Source organism: Mustela nivalis, assembly GCF_964662115.1.
Source record: "Mustela nivalis genome assembly, chromosome: 14".
Classification (NCBI taxonomy): Eukaryota; Metazoa; Chordata; class Mammalia; order Carnivora; family Mustelidae; genus Mustela; species Mustela nivalis.
Window position 1 is genome coordinate 79957089 of NC_139033.1, and position 17292 is coordinate 79974380.

Consider the following 17292-nt stretch of genomic DNA (forward strand, 5'->3'; position numbering starts at 1 on the left):
TACAGAGATGCCTTCCAAACACCCCGGATGGAAACCTTTCCAGCCATGCCTACAGATGGCAGTAGGAAGAGGGGCTGGATTCTGGATGGTTGGACTGTAGGCCAACTGAAAGAGTTGTTGGTCAGTGACTATTGGGTGTTCTGACTCCCAAAATCTGTTCACACAAGAAGAGTTTTCTAGATATATGGCATGAGGAAGGAAGTAAAAGAGTCTACCAGTTGTCTAGCTATTTCTCAAGTAGGGATAGGTAAGTCTATAGAAATGGCATATTCTGTGGCTTTTCCATGTTACTCTTTTCGGTTGAACCAAAGAAGTACAGGATGCAGAGCTTCCTTACAGCAGGCTTTGACTGTAGTAACATTAGCAGGTCTGTAGGGATAGATGGTCATACCTACTGGGCTGATAAACAGAAGGATCCATAGTTCTCATACATCAGGAAATACTTAAGTGCATATCAAAAGCCAGGCCCATGAGAGAAAGAAAAGTCACAAAACAGGGGCACCTGAGTGGCTCAGTGGGTTAAGCCGCTGCCTTCGGTTCAGGTCATGATCTCAGGGTTCTGGGATCGAGTCCCGCATCGGGCTCTCTGCTCAGCAGGGAGCCTGCTTCCTCCTCTCTCTCTCTCTGCCTGCCTCTCTGCCTACTTGTGACCTCTCTCTGTCAAATATATAAATAAAATCTTTAAAAAAGAAAAAAAAAGAAAAGTCACAAAACAGATCTCTGTTCTCTAAGATCTCTATACAGACAGCTTTTCAAGACCCATCAATAATTGTCTGGGCTGTGGTTTAAATCCTCGTAGCCAGGGCATTTTTTCAAACTGCCAGATTTCTCCACTTCCTATGCTTTTTGTTGGTAGTTACAGAAATTTTATTTTCCCTCCCCCCCCCCCCCCAAACAGAATAGTGTTCTGGATTAGAAAGTGGCTGTTATTCTAGCAGTCCTCTTGGGAAGTAAACAGCAGTTGTTGTGTCTGAAGGTAAATCTCTGGCAATTTTCCCTCCTGTTTCTAGACCAAGGCTAGCAGCTGTGTGTGCCCACCTCTGCTAAGTGGGCCAGTCCCTGAGGGTTGGGGTTGCTTGTCTTTCCCTGATAAGGCCTGCTCTGAGAACCTTTTCCTCACCTGCTATCCTTGGTTTTTGTGTTTTTGAGAATGTCAGCAGTTTATTTGTATGTTCCCATTTTCTTCAAACACATACACACGCGCGCGCACACACACACACACACACACACACCTCAAATTTAAAACCTTCTTGGGGACTAAGTCCGTGTTTAACCACAGCAGGTAAAGGACACGGAGGGGCCCCAGCAACCTTTTCTCTGCTCCTGCTGTCTCTTCCCTCTCCTCACCACCTCCCATTTCTCCTGATTTGGCAGTTTGCCTAGGAACCGGCTTTCTTTCAGTACGGTAGCCGCCATCCAGTCTTCCCTTGCTAACTTCCCTGTAGCTTGTCGGGTCATTGAAGAGCCCAGGTGTATGTTATTCTTTAGGCTTGGCAAAACTTAGGTTCAAATCTCCTGAATCCTCTGAAGAGCCCTCGCTCTCTGCGCCTCTGCCCACACTATCCCCCTACCCCCTGCCAAAAAGAGAAAAGACAAAGCAAGAAGAGACACATGAAAAGTGAGGCTCAGCCAGTGGGAATTTTTAGTGAATCTTGCTCCACACAAGTCAGTTACGTCTATGTTACTACTCTGGAACATAGCGTATTTCACCCTCTAGGCCCTTGTCTGAAAAGTAAACGCCATGAAATCTCATGTTACCATGATTTGAACTCAAAGTATTAATATAAAATAAAGCCACACCACTGCAGAAATAGGCTTTGTGTGACTATAATTCCCCGTAAAAGAAAAAGCATCTCCAGCTAGTTATGTCTCAGAGGGCTTTGGTAATGCATGGACTTTTGGATCTACCAGTTGTCTAATAATAAACGGGCCAGCAAGGGATACCGAGGGGTGGGACCAGAGCTGCTGTAGTTGAAGAAAGTGTCTTCTGTGGTCTCAGACGGCTGCCTACAGCTTGTGTGGCAAGGGGCCTGAGCAGCAGAAGGGAACAGAGCTATATCCAACACCAAGCTGGAGTCCGGGCCCGCCAGTGCCATTCTGAGAACAGCTGGGCAGCCCTCCAGGGTGCTGGACAGAGGGGGACTGCAGATCCTCAGCCACACAGGCAGGGCCTGCCGTCTGCCAGCAGCAGGAAATAACAGTCTCTTGTAGTAGCCGGGTCGTGACATTGGCACGAGCTGCCCCCTCACAGCTGGGCTGTCCTGGCACCTGGTCTTGGGCCTATGGAGGGAGCCAGCCCAGCTGTACTGAAATACTCATTCTTTTCTCCCCTCTCACACTCCCTCATCAACAGGCAAACAAACAAAAGGGGATGATATTGTAGTTCATGCAATGAACAGAACCTTTCTCAGCTGAAGGAAAGAAGTGGTTGCCTCACGGAGAGCAGAATTCTATACCAATACCTTATTTTTTTTGCATGAGCAGAGTATATTTAGTATTTTCCGTTTTCATAGCCCCTAGGACAGAATTCCTGTGTACTTCTTGGGTTGCGCATTTCGAATGGAGCCTTAAAGGATTTGTCTTTGTACCAGAGGGAAGCATTCCATCAGTGTTGATCAGATGTGGCTTTGAAGAACAGGATGACATTATACGCAGCATTTAAAAAAAAAAAAAAAAAAAAAAGCCTTGGGTGCTGCACTCTGACATGTCCATCATCATTTCCTTCATTCAGCAAATCTGAGTCATGGATTTTCTATAATAAAAATACTATCTGTTTTTGGAGATACAGAAACGCCTCCACTTGCTCCCAGCAGCATGGCATGTGATAGGAAGGGACAGGTGTCTTGGACATGGGGCTTTAGTAGTTATACCCATTTGGTGGATAAGACTGAAGGGCCTCAGGCAGGGACCTCCAGTCAGTTTAGAAACCATTATAGGGAATGCCATTGATCAAGGTGAACAAGGTGTTCTTTGGCTACTTTCTTCCCTGTCCCTTAAAAGTCAGTATAGTACTAGAATAGAACCCAATATTTGTTCTCTGCTTGGCATGATGGGCTTGAGTTATCTTTGTTTCCAATGGAATAGCATTCCTGGCATGCCCTGAAAGTGTTAAATGATGGACTGATGGACAGGTGTGTCTTGGCCCCGTGAAAATAACTAATGTAGTATTGTACTATGGTTTTATATATACTATCCTTGACACATGAGTCTCCCCCACCGAAAGAAGGGAGGATTTAAATATATGTGTATATATGTGTGTGTGTGTGTGTGTGTGTGTGTGTGTGTGTGTGTGTAGTTTTGCTTTGTTTTATTTATATGCCTCTATCCAAAAGGATATGAAAGTGTCATGGAAAGTGAGAAGTACTTAGATTTACTGAACATTTGCTGCGTGCTAAGTACTGTGCTGAAAATTTAATCAATTCAGTATCCCTCTAAAGAAGTGAACACTGAAGCCCAGCATGGTTAAGTACCTTGGCCAAAGTCACGCAGCTAATGTGGAGAGGCTAGGCAGAATCTAAGCCCAAGTCCCGTCCACATCCTACAAGGGAAGGAACACAGCTTAACACTTCTCATAGTTATTCCTATTTGGGGCTCCCCAACCTTTTCCTCATCTCATGTTGTTATTATGGTTTGTTGAATGATTTCATTCAAGTATGAATCATTTCCCACATCCCTCAGCCTCTCTGTTTTAGCTACGATGTGCACTTCTGTGGATACAGTAGACCTTCATGGATGCAGCTTAAATGAACACACTTAGGGAAGAAAAGTATATACCTCATATATTACTAATTCAGAGGTATCTGAATTGCCTGAAATTCCTGGTGTAAATGGATCAGAAGTGGGAATGAGGCCCGTTAGGTCTTTTTACCTTCGTGGGCTTATTGGCATAGAAGCTCTTCTAGCTAATTTTTTAAAAATTATTTTTATTAACATATAATGTATTATTCTTCTAGCTAATTTTGTTCAACTTCATAGTTATTCAGAAGTGGAACTGCACACTTGGCTGTCCCCATAGGGCCTGCTCACAGAAACACTGTCTTCATCTGGCATTGCAGGAACACTAAGGAATTTATACTTTTGCAAAAGAATAAAATAAGAATAAATAAGAATAAAAACTCTCAAATTGTTTACAGCTTTTAAAAGCCTTTTTCTCAGCATTGAAATTCTCTGAAGATTTGAGACTGTTAACACCAAACCAAGAATTTTCTCTGGGGTCCTTTTTCTCTTTCTCCTGAATGCAAATGAATTTTCTCTCCTGGTTTCTATTCCTCTTACTGGTCATAATTGTTATGTTGGTGGAATAGAGAAGGTTCTCCCTTTAAAATAAAACTAAGAGAACTTTTTTGCCAAAAATAATAGAATATTTACTTGTTTTCAAATGAGATTAACAAAATAATGACCACTGCTTTTATTTTTTTATTTTTTTTTAAAGATTTTATTTATTTATTTGAGAGAGAGAGACAGTGAGAGAGAACATGAGCGAGGAGAAGGTCAGAGGGAGAAGCAGACTCCCCATGGAGCTGGGAGCCCGATGTGGGACTCGATCCCGGGACTCCAGGATCATGACCTGAGCCGAAGGCAGTCGTCCAACCAACTGAGCCACCCAGGCGCCCCTTGACCACTGCTTTTAAACGCTAGCTTGAAAATGTCTTGGTTTCTTAGCAATGGTTTGCTATTATTTTGGGTATAGCTATTAGGAATTCTGAGTAACAGATACCTGACTACAGAACTTTAAAACCACAAGCATTTTTTTCCCTCACATTAAAAACAATTCTTGATGGGGGCGCCTGGGTGGCTCAGTGGGTTAAGCCTCTGCCTTTGGCTCAGGTCATGATCTCAGGGTCCCGGCATCGAGCCCCGCGTCGGGCTCTCTGCTCAGCGGGGAGCCTGCTTCCCTCTCTCTCTCTGCCTGCCTCTCTGCCTACTTGTGATCTCTGTCAAATACATGAATAAAATCTTAAAAAAAAAAAATTTTCTGGATGAGTTTGCATAGCATTGGTAGAATGGTAGAGCGACTCCACTAAGTCCTTCTGGGCCCAGCACTTTCCCTTTTTTGGCTCCACACCCCCTGCCCTCCTCCCAGAACTTAGTTTCCAACTTTGAGGTTGCTTCATGGTCTAGGCTCGCTGCTGGAACACCACCCATGATATCCATATTGCAGGCTGCACCATGGAGGAAGAACAGAGTCTAAAATTATGCTCAGTGTTTTTCCTTTGAGGATCCTTCTTAGGAATCCTACAAAACACATCTGTGAATGTCTCATGACTGGAAGGTCATCATATGGCCATACCTGGCAGAGAGCGAGGCTGGGCACTGCCCCCCTCTTACTAACGAAGGAAGGGGAGGGAGGAATTAATGCAAGAGGTTCGTGGCACACACGACCTTAGTTCAAGGTTCACAGGTTGTAGTAGACAGAGCATGTGTTTAGAGGGCCATTAGGTCTGACTTTTCAGGTCTGACTACTTCTTAGTCAAGTTATTTAAATTTATGGCTTGGATAAACTCCTCTCTCCGGTGAGTATATGCATACCTAGTCTGCACAGTTGTCATAAAAGGGCACATGGAAAGGCCTTTGTATCCCAGCTTGACAAGTACTTAGGTCGTAAGGGATGATAGCTTCTCTCACTCTACACCCTCTGCTCAGTCTAACTCTCTTCATGGGCACTAAGTGTATAAGCATTTTATGAATGACTTGATTCTGGCAGATTAATAGGAGCAAATGCATCATTCGAAAAAAAAATTGTAGGAAAGTAAGAGAAGCTGTGGCAGTAATTCAGTGTGAGGGACTCTATTGTCTTGAGATGCTCATGTTAGGTACTGGCTTTCATTTAAGAAGCCTGGCACGTAGTAGCAGCAGAAGTATCCTCTTCGCTCTTCCTTGCTATTGAAACCTTCACCCTAAGCTGCTCAGCTCCAGAAGCTTCTTTCCCAACCCTCTGCCCTCTCTTGGCTACCCTCTCCTCCTAACAGACACAGGGGCTCAGACTAGAGCTGAGCTTTCAAAGGAGTAAAACATTGTACACTTGTTTCTGTAGAAAAAAATCCTTATCAGTTGAAGGATAAGTCAATTATAATTGAATTTTGGGAACCAATCTAATCCATAAGTGAGACTCTGCTTATGTTTACCTTGTTTTAAAAGAAATCTCTTTTTATGTCTTGGGAGGAAGAAGTATTTTTTTGAAGCCTTCTGTGCTAATGATTAGCATTACTTTGAGTTAATTTCTCTTTCGAGAATAACTGATAATTGTACCAACAATTTGGTTGAACTGTATTAAACGTCCCCTGGAAGAATAAGGTAGTATTTATTTTTATTTATTTGTTTTCTTTGTTATGCATAAGTGAGGCTAGACAGCTGATCTCCATCACAATTAAGCTGCAGGGCTTCAGAAGTATATTTTGGTGGAGGTGATGGTTCTATTTTATTTTGCAGGGTTTTTTTTTTCTTCTTTTTAAAAGATCATTAAGCCCTGGAAAGATGGTCTCAATTTAACTGAAGCCAAGATAAAAGGCCGTGATACAAGATGACATTTTAGTTTTCTCAGCAAACTGACCCTCGTAGTACTTCGCATCATACAACGAAGAATTACAGGCATATGACCATTCGGAGGGTCTGGACAATAGGAAGTGGAAGTCGGGTTCTGTGTGTGTGTGTGTCAGCTCTGCCCCAGGATAGGGTCTTCTCAAAATGCCCCTTCGTGGTCCAGGATGAAATGACCTTGTCCTGAAGTTTGTTGCTTATACGGCTGCTAAATGGGAGCCCAGACCTTAGCTGTCCTGGGAGCAAGGGAGAGGCAAAGTCTTCAGGGAGAATGGGAGAGCTCACAGCACTCTCAGGGCTCTGCCAGGCACCTTCCTGACTGCTGGGCAGTAAAGAAAGGCAGGAGTCTGGCAGCGAGGAAGTGGCATGGCCTTGGCTGAGCACTTACTGAGTGGATATATGCCACTGACCAGCGTAGCTCTAGGTAAATTAAAGGGCGTTCTCCTGATGTTGCACGTGGAAAGGTAAATAGGGTCAGAGCGGTCTCTTGTGCCCAGGACTGCTTTGAGGTGAACACACCATGGTGACCATAAGTAGGGTCTTGGGCTGCCTTTTTGCAGTGTGGAGTTAGTAAGCATGTCTTCTCTTTCCTCCGGAAAGCTGTCAGAAGCTGAGACACTAAATTCAAACAGAGCTTCTGCCTTCCTGAAGCTCCCAGTGGCTCCAAGGACCCTACATGTAAAGCGTAGGAAACTGAACACGACTCCCTAAACAAGTACTATTTCTGCCACCTCCACCCACAGCCCCAATGTGTGGGGATTACCATGAAGCCACGCCTCTTCCATGCCCTTTCCATGCCCACTGTTGTCTCTGGTGGCCAGTGAGATGAGCACCTATGTTGAATCTTCATCAGAGTCACAGAAAATGTGTTCTTCTAAAGTTGTAGATGATCTTTTTGGGTAGTTTGAGGTTGCCTGATACTGCTCACGTGCCAGTGTTGCTTAGAATTCTGAACAAAAAGTAGAACGATTATTCATAGACTGGAATTAATTCATTAATCATTGCAAAGATGGACAAAAAATATGTAGGACTCATTTTTTTAGACTGGGCCAGTGTTTTAACTGTTGGGAGGTACAGTGAGAAAGGTTTTGAAGCTACAGTGTTTTTTGAAGATTTATGTATTTATTTTAGAGAGAGAGAGCACACACAGCAGGGAGGGTCAGAGGGAGAGGGAGAGAGGATCTTAAGCAGACTCCACGCTGAGTGCGGAGTCCAGTGTGGGACTCGATACCGCGACCCTGAGATCACGACTCAAGGAAAAACCAAGAGCTGAATGCTTAACTAACTGCGCTACCCATGCTCCCCCAAAGTTACAGATTCTTATGATGGATTTCAAGTACCAGAAGAAATCAGCCCCCATCACATCCTCCCTCTGGCTACCTTCTGAGCCGGCTGTCATCCTGTAGTGGCTGAATGTTAGTTGTGAATTCCTTCATCTCCTGGACTCTGACTGGTGATTTGAAAGTAGATGGCAGTGCTTGCAGACCTGGGATTGGAACAGAGGGAGATTCTGAGAACTCTTCAGACTTTTGGCTCATTTTTGAGATTTAGGGATCCTTCAGTCCATGTCAAGAGGCTCTCTAAGTCTTTTGTTGTGCTTCAGTGCACATAGAATAAGAAACCCCAGAAGGAAGGCAGAGAAGGGAACAATCAGTGGGAGCAAAGTGGATGGGCTCAGAGTTGTATGATTTCCACGTCATGCCTGTAAGTCATGCTAATGTTTCTCAGCGCCCAGAGTTTATTGTCTTTTACCTAAGTTAGGGCCACTACACCCGGCTGAGCAGTACGTAGTGTTTTAGGGTAGCTTATCTGTTCATCCAGAAGTGATTATTGTCACAAGAACCCCCCTAATGGGGAGTTTTCACCAATACTAGGGATGAGTGTTCTACTTGTAGGACTTGCCTTGTCCTGTCCTAATAGTAGGAGGATAGAGGGTACAGAATAACACAAATACGACTTGCAAGACCCCAGTGAGTGTGGGATGCATGAGGAATTGCTGTATGGATGGAGCTCCTCCTTCCTGTGTAGGGTGCTTGTTACAGGACACTGGGAAGGGTGCCACTCAAGGAATTGTTGCTTTGGAAAGTTTTGTTTAACAGGGATTCTCCTATTAAGTTTTTCTCAGTTTTTCCATAGAGATCTTTGGAGTACTCTGGACTTAGAGGTCATGAGAAGAGATGTGTGTTACTTACATACACTTAAGCAAATGAACATTGAATTGGAATTCATTTTCTGTTCAATAAGAGAGGAGAGTAATAGTTTTTTTGATAGACAGAATATTGTCAGAGAAGCCAACTCAGGGTGCAAGTCTGGTGATAAATTCAGTTTCCCATGTTTAGAGCTTTCTCGGTGATGTAGGTGAGAGCACAGGCTTAGATCTTCTGTAGGAGAGAAGAGCCAGATATTTTGTAGTTGATGTGCTCCGTCTCATGTCCTCATCTCAATATTTTTGGGTCACGAACTTCATGAAACAGAAGCTGCAACTTTTCCAGGCTGACATCTGGAACCGATCTGAGGTCTTTGGGCTTCATGCATAGTCTTGGATGGAGACCTTTTGGCCTGCTGAGGAGAAGACATTGAAGGAAGCCTAATTTCTTGATCAGCTAGTGGAAGACTGTAACTGGCAGTCATTTGTAATGCTCATTTCTCTTCTTTGACAATTAAGAAGGCTTCAAGATGACCAGATTTGCAAAAGTCCATCCAACTATTACCAAATTTAATAAGAACTGTTCTGTCGTCTGTTAGGTTTACCTGTTACTTGATTACTTTTGTATTATTAGAAAGTCTCTCAGGAAACAAGGAGAACATGGCCGGACTACAGCTCTTGGGTGAAGCCAGCTGTCTGTCCCCAGCTCGGGTAGAGGGGCTGCTCCCTCAACCCTCCACAGTGTGCTGTTTAGAGCCCTGTGACATTGTGACCCATCCAGCTGGACACCTTCCTCAACACAGTGCTAACTCCTTTGGGGCAGGAACTGTGTTCTGTTCGTCTTTGTTCCCCAACCCACATCTGGTGTCTAAGTGCTCCAGAAAGGTGGCCTGTCCAAGGTGTGCAGTCCTCACACCTTTCCATCTCAGGGTTCACCGTCCTTGCTGCCTTGGGGTCCTGGGCATTGATGCTGATGGGGCTCTGGTGCTCGTTGTGAGCACTTCCCAGACCATGGCTCCTGGGTGGCCCTCTGAAATGCAGAACGTAGAAGGGAGTCCCAGTGCGCCAAGTGTTCTCAGAACCTCCTCACAGATTATTGTGAAGTTTTAGAAACAAAGACCTTCCTGCTGCTCTTGAATCAGATTCTACTGGGCTCCAAACAGCAGCCAAAAAGTAAGAATCCCGAGCCTGAAGTTTGCATTTCTGGTGAGAGTATTTGTACTAGAGACCCTTCCCTTTGGGTGTCTTGCCTCCTTAGAGCACAAAGCTTTTTTAGAAGGAAGAGAGAGGCTGTATGTCCCATTTGTCTCCTTCCCCAGCTGAGTACTGATTTTGCTTTAAAGAAAGGAAAACTCCGGGTTGCCTGGGTGGCTCAGTGCATTAAGCCGCTGCCTTCAGCTCAGGTCATGATCTCAGGGTCCTGGGATCGAGTCCTGCATCAGGCTCTCTGCTCAGTGGGGAGCCTGCTTCCCTTCCTCTCTCTCTCTCTGCCTGCCTATCTGCCTTGTGAGTCTCTCTCTTGTGAGAGAGAGATCTCTCTCTGTCAAATAAATAAATAAAATCTTTAAAAAAAAAAAAGAAAGGAAAAACTCCCAGAAATTCAAAGAAAATGTTTTAAAGGGAGGGTTACTATGAAAACAGTCTTTGAGGAGGCTATCTTGTCCCCCAAAAGTTATTGCAGGTGTCAAGGCAGTAGATTCCTGGTCCAATTTCTTGTTTAGTTTGTAGTTCATCATTTAATGTTCACTGAATCACATGCTGATCCTCTGATTTTAAACCTTTCTGGTTGGAATTAAAAATTGTTTTAACTACATTTATGAGCTGGATGATAACTGCTGTCTAGGGTTAGTCGAATCAAGACCTCGTCGTCCTCTTTCCATTTAATAGACTGGATTATCTGCCTGTTTCTGGCACTATCCTAGGCCCTTTGTCAGAGCTTTAAGATGTGTTGGGTGAGAGGACAAAAGACACATGATGAGGGAAATCATGACTGAAGGCAGTAGCAAGAGGATGTCTGGTGGCAGTGGAAGGTGGAGTGTGAAGTGAGGGGTGTGCACGGCGTGGTGTTGGGATCTCAGAAGGGAGGCCCAGAGGAGGACCATGGGCACCGCTTAGTGAAACCTCCTGCTTCGGAGGCAGCAAGGACCTGGCTTTGAAAGAAGAACTGACCCCATTAAGCAAAACAATATGTTGTTTTCTGCAGAAAAGAATCCTTAGCATAAATTTTAAAAAATACTATTGGATATCTTGCCCTGACATTTAACAAATAAGTTCTGTGTGTTTAATATCCTGGTGACATTTCTGTTTTGCTTTGTGGTTTAGCCTTTTCGTTAAGTGTCTGAATTTACATGAAACTAGATTCCTATTTCTGCAAGTTTCAACCTGTGCAATTGGAAGCAGATATGATAGTAAACACGACCAGGATTCATAATGGGAAAGTAAACTCTTGGGCATGCTGTTCCCTGCCTGCATTGACTGGAAAGAAATATGATTACTTTGGGAAATGAAACTGATATTTCAAATATTTCAATAGTTGTGTCATGGACAAAAAAAAAACGCATGGTCGCCAGCCTTTGAGAACTGAGATTTAACTACTATGCAGTTGTAGTACTGAGTTTCAGAGGGGCTTGTACTGAAATTGGTTTTTCAGCACCTAGAGATGCCAGTGAGAAGCTTTTTTGCTCAGCTGAGGCCCATTTTTTTAATGTGGTAAGTTAGAAATATGACCAGAGTGAGTTACGATTCTGTTGATTGTAATTAGGGGGGAAAAAAGCAACCTTTAAGAAAAATCCTAGGAGAAAACATAAGAAATGAAGATATTCTTATTCTCTAAAATCTAAACTGTGAATTCCTTTTTACTGATAGGGAGGGAAAGAGAAAAAGTGAAGGAAGAAGGGAGCTTTTGTGCATAGTATCTCGAGCGTTATACAAATCCTCTTTAATGAATAAATGGAACCTTAATAAGGAAAACTACCGGCTGCATTATCAGTTGCAAATTGATTTGCTGTGGGCTAATTCTAATATAGTTTGACTATGTGAGGCATAACCTTAAGAAAACAAAATCAGGTTACCTGAAAATGGACTCTTATTTTCTAGGTTAAGAAAAAAAAAGGAAAAAAAAGCAATAATGACAGAGCATGGCTTTATCCTGAAATTTTTACTTGCTCCTGAATCACGGATGGGCTCTTCTGTTGGTATCTCTAAAGTCGAGATTTTATCGATTTAAAGATAAAAATTGTATACCTGCATACCTTCCACACCCGAATGAGGCTGGGATGAGAGTGAGGAGGGGGAGGTCAGTGCTTTTCCACTCCTTTTTGGTAGGACAAGAGATTAAGTGGGGGGGATCCATCTCTAATAACCTGTGGTTCTTAGCCCTTGAGAACGTAACTCAGGCCAACCACTCTCACCTCAGAAAAATGGAAATTACACTAAGCTTCATGTATAATTATGGGGTCTGCACACCCCTGAACCCCATCCATGGATTCTCAGTCTGAAGTACCTGCTGCAGACTCAATTAGGTGCCATGTTTGAAATAAAGCAATTGGTTGCAACATCTTTTTGATGAATGATTTCCTGGCTATTTATTTTCTGATTTTAATAGCTACTTATATTCCTGTGGAACACCTTGAAAATATCCCCCAATGTAGATAAAGTAATCTGAGACCCTGCTTGTCCCAGGAGATAAGAATACCTTTCCAGTCTCACCTTGTGACCTATGTATCATCACCACTACCTCCATCACGTTCTTCTCTGCCCTCCTCCAAATAGTGTTTGCTACATATGGTTCTAGATACCAGAGAATGAGCAAACCGGAGGGGATATAGAGGAAAGAAGAGACATACCTAAGTCTTAACCTTCAAAGGAAGAAGGCACCGAAACCTTTGAGAGAAATAATAGTGACACCTAGTGTTTATGGGTATGTATTGCAGATCACGGGGAAAGCAGCTGAATGGGTGCTGGCTTATTAATTAACTGGAATCTATTTAGCTTGGAGCAACTTTCTGTTTTTGATGGGATAAAACACCGGCTGAAATTCAGCGAGGATAAATATAAGAGCTCAGAATAGAATCCACGAAAATAAAGTTGCCAGTTTAAAAGTTGTCCAAGTCTTTTTTTTGAGTCAAGGGTCACAGTGGACCATTAAGTTGCTGGTGACAGAATAGTGTGTGTTTAAAATGATAGTGGTGATTTTTGAATGTGAGAAGTATCCGGAAAATACAAAAGAAGTAATTATTAAGTCATTGGTCATTTGATTTTTTTTTTAATGTGTAGTCAGCTGATTGTATATGGCAAGTGTTTAAGTGGGTGAATTCCTTTTTAATAGGAAATCACTTCTTCCCCATTCACTGAGCCCAGGGCTTTCCAGCTTCTACCAACCTGAGGGACCTCTTGGCATGACTGAAAGAATGGTAGTTGAGGGGCAGTCTCGAGGCTGATGGTTGCCGTGGCTGGTGGTTGCCGGTACAGTCCAGCTATTCCTGGGATCATCCTGAATCTGAAGTTTAAACCGATGAAGATATGATAACATTGGATTTGGCTCCACAGGCAAAGTCATCCAAGACTCTATGTACAATAGAGCTGAAATGCTACCTTTACTTCTAGCATGTATTTAGGTTACATATAGATTATAGAGACTTTCGTGAGGTATCCTGGACACCAGCCCACCATTGGTGATGTCTTTTTTCTAGAGAGAAATTAGTTCCCAATTCCAAATGACTTTCGTGTGTATTTTTGGAACGCAGTCTGTCTGTACAGCATCAGGGGGCCATATGTACTTGGCAGGAGTCAGACTTTCCTCTCTGTGCCACATCCCTTTTCACCGTGAGCTGCGAAGTCCCAAAAAGTATTCCCTCTTAAAGCCTCTCCCAGCTCTCCCTTCCCTTCCCCTAGTTCACCACGCATTAGCTGTAAATGAATCTACTTTATCCGTGCTGTGCTTTTCACACATTCTTTGCTTATGTGTTTCTCATTTCTACTGACACCTTTCCTCAGGATGACTTCAGGAGCCTCAGCTCCTGGCCCGGAGGTGTTCCACACCAGACCCCAGACCCCTGAGCTCCCTCCCGGCCGCCCCAGCAATGTAGCCTGGCCCCTGGCACAGCTGTGTGTATCTCCGCCTCCATTCCTTTGCTCAGTCTCCCGCAAGCTTCCCCACCGTCCCCAGGCCCTGCAGTCATCTCCAGTTCCTGAGGCTCTCCATGCCCTGGGGTGTAAGAGGCCTATCTCTCCAGCTGGAGGACGAATCCTCCAGCTCAGGGAGGCGTCTCCGTTTGCTGAGTTCTCCAGGATCTCCCCCAAACAGCATAAGAGGGTGCACAGTGAGTGTTGGCTGCTGCTGACAAGGATGCCCTTGGAATAAGCTTAAATGACAACAGGAACATGACCTCAGCTGCCAGGAGGACTTTTCTGGAACCTGAGGATGATTATTAGCCTGGAGCGGCTGCTTAACAGAAGCACGAGGGGACAGTCCCCACCCCCGAATCTCTCCTGGGACGGAACACCTTTCATCTCCTCTCCTGGTTGACCGGATCATGGTCTTGTGGAGGGGCAGAGCTCTGGACCTAGTAAGGGTTACTAAGGATTTTATGTGTTCCTGGATTATGAAACCATAACATGTCTTTAAACGAACTATAGCTCTCTTTCAAAGGGAGCTCTTGGCAAAGAGAAATGCGGCATCGCCTAATTAGTACGAATTCACCTTTTATTTACCAGTACATAGCTTTTAGTTCTGAAATGGGGATAGTACAGCGTTACTGTGAGGTAGATACCTGGATTTGTGCTCTGCGTAATGCGTTTCTGCTGATCTGTTCTTCTCGTGAGGCAGTTTTTACAGAGGCTTTTCTCTCATTTTCTGTCTCCCTAGTAAACTGTCTGGAGACAGTCTAGCATATTTCAAACAGCTGAGCTGCTTGCGTTCTGGCTTCTCTGGATAGACTCTTCTAAATTCTTTGGAGCCCTCTCTCTGGGAACATGAAAAAGGGACTCGTGCCGTTATAAAAAGAAACCAGAGATCATCCAGCCATAAAATTGCATCTTCGCATTAGCTTCTGTTTTGTCTACCATTCATTTTCTATTCATCCTTTTCTAAACTTTGTCCAGCAATTTGAACCTGGTAATTTTAGTTCTGTGGTTTCGATTGGCTCCCAAACACTTACCCAGTGGTTAAAAATAAAAACTGCAAACCCGTCTTGGTGGGTGTGTGAGTAGCCAGCGGCTGAGGACTCCCAGCCCCCCGCTGACGTCTGAGCCCAGCTGCCACGCTTGCTAGGACTGGTGTGCATGGGTGTGCATGTCTGCTCATGTGCCTGTATGTGCATGGGTATCTGCATGCATGTGGTGGGAGGTTAGTGGGGAGCAGATCACCGCATTTGATAATTTAGGGCTTTTCTTGAAAAATGCATCTATCCTTTCATGATTTAGTGCACACTGAAACAAGCTTGGCTTTGGAGGGTTGGAGTCACTGTCCCTTGCTAGCCATGGGTCTCTGGCCAAGTCACATACTGCTCCTCCTCAGTATCTCCCTCTCTCAAAGTGTGCAGAGTGATTCCTGGCAAAAGTAAACGGATAAAAAAAAAAAAAAGACATAAAACGGTTTAGCCACGACTTGTGGCGCCGAACTGTTAGTTCTCTTGCCCTTTGACCTTCGAGCTGCCTAAAGGGCAAGAAGCTTTTGGGAAGAGAAGGAGAGGGGAGGAATCTGCGTCTGTATCCATATCCGTTCTGTGCTGGGTTACTGTGCGGATGGAGCCCGGAGTGGGCACGGTGGGCAGCATAATGGTTTTGCACATCAAAGAATGAGATCTCAACCTCCCTTTGAATGTGAATTGACTTGAGCATACTATATCAGAGCGATAGTAATTCTTTCTCAGGTGCCTATCCTAAGACCAGCAGTCAGGCCTAGAGGAGAAGAGCATATATGCAACTCCTTTGCTTTGTCTGCCTTGGTTCCTGTGAGTGGGTGGTGTGACGAGGCGTTTGACACACGGGGGTTTCAAGACCCAAGAAACCCAGTGGGTTGAATGCCAGAGACAGCCTGGTGGCCAGCGGGGCACCAGCCTGGGCCTGTGTTCCTACCAGCTCCCCGCTGGGCTCTCCCCCAGGACGGCCTACCCCTCAAGGGGCCTCACTTCGCCTTGACACTTGTCTAAATCAAACCCTGATACTATTTTCCGCCAAGGAGCTCTCTTATTTTTTGTTGTTTTAGTTTTTGTTTTTAAGATTACTTCACCTGTACTGGAAGACAGTTGGGAGTCATAGCTCTTCTTCTGAGGCTTACTGCTACTCAGAGTGGGCTGTTTGCTGTCCCAAGTCTAGCTGCTCTAGTTGTGATGTTGTACTGAATCCCATAAACATACATAATTTAAGATGTCAAAGTACTTCCTTTGTACCATCTCTTTTTTTTTTAACAGCTCTATGAGAAGGGTAGAGGACACAATGTTTGTGTTTGTGTTATGTTGTGTTACATTGTGTTATGTTTGTGTTATGCTGATGACAGGCTAAGGCGCAAAAAGGATAGCCACCTCACTGAAGGAAACCCAGATCCTGGGCCCTGGGCTAGCACTGTCCTCGGATTCCCATGTGTTCAGTGAACGCCTTTAGATGCTGAGATCTCTGGGAAGGATGTGGGCCAGGCCCTGCCTTTCAGGTGCTTAGAATCTAGTTAGGAATTCTAGAAAACTGACCTGGGAGCCTAAGTAAGCTGGAGAAATGGCAAGTTTTTTTAGAGTTCCAGAAAGAAAGTGGTTTGCGCCTTAAGATAGTTGGGGGGACATTTTATTATCACCACTTTCAACTGAGAAATGAGATTTTAAGAGACATTATTATTTATGCAAAGATACACAGAGTAAGACTCCAGGTGGCCTGACCACTGTTAAATGAGTAAATGTGGTTTTTGCTCATTTGCTCACTTAATAAGTATCGCCCTCGCCCCGCAAGGACGACAAGAACCCTGGTTCGGATGCATCTTCTCTCTCTTTATTTCCGCAAGTCTACACACTTATATACGCTTACATGACCAATCAGCGAGCAGGGTACAGGAGGGAGCGAATCAGGCTGTGCACCTAAACGAACAACTTTGCTAGCAACCAATGCTGTTTACTTCCTCTTTGGGCGTTCCGCTTAGTCTCACGAGGCAATCCTAACCTGGCAACTAGCCAGGCGCCATCTTTTAATGGCGGAGGCCGCCCTGGCCAGGGGCCTGCCTCCGACATCTCCCCCTTTTTTCTTTTATGGCAGGGATCGTGCCTGTCTTAGGTTGTCAGTGGTGGGGAATATCCTTACCCGTCATCAGACGGCAGATATCAATGCTCTGCGTCCTGTCTTAGGTTGGTATATTTCCCCCACCAATCTTACCCGTCGTTGACTACCGATCCAGCATACTTAGCCACACTTGGGGGGATGTTCCAGCCTCGATGGCTAACAAGGCCTGCACCATGGCTTGCTGTTGCCTATGTTGCTGTCGCCTCCAAATTTGCAGTTTCCTTACTAGCAGAATCAAGCCCACTACGAGGATTGTCATCAGACCAATTACGCTAGCCCATTGTTTCATAAAGGTTAACACATCTTGCAATGTTTTGATTATCTCTGGGAGGGTTGCAAGCTCACCT

At 44.5% G+C, this 17292-nt stretch overlaps 1 protein-coding gene and 1 long non-coding RNA gene across 16 annotated transcripts in view; both read left to right on the forward strand.

Moving 5' to 3' along the window:
* LDLRAD4 (low density lipoprotein receptor class A domain containing 4) overlaps positions 1–17292 on the forward strand; it is a 413486-nt gene that overhangs the window by 330065 nt on the left and 66129 nt on the right. Inside the window, exon 1 of one of the 15 annotated variants that reach the window (XM_082697581.1) lies at positions 11290–11392. The exons of the other annotated variants lie outside the window; for them this stretch is intronic. The gene's annotated coding sequence lies outside the window, so the exon portion shown is untranslated. Of the gene's footprint in view, positions 1–11289; positions 11393–17292 lie in introns of those variants that run through there. 15 annotated transcript variants of the gene reach the window in all.
* Positions 11214–12252, forward strand: LOC309847411. The gene is made up of 2 exons (XR_014302436.1): positions 11214–11396; positions 11796–12252. It is a non-coding gene; the product is annotated as an uncharacterized lncRNA (long non-coding RNA).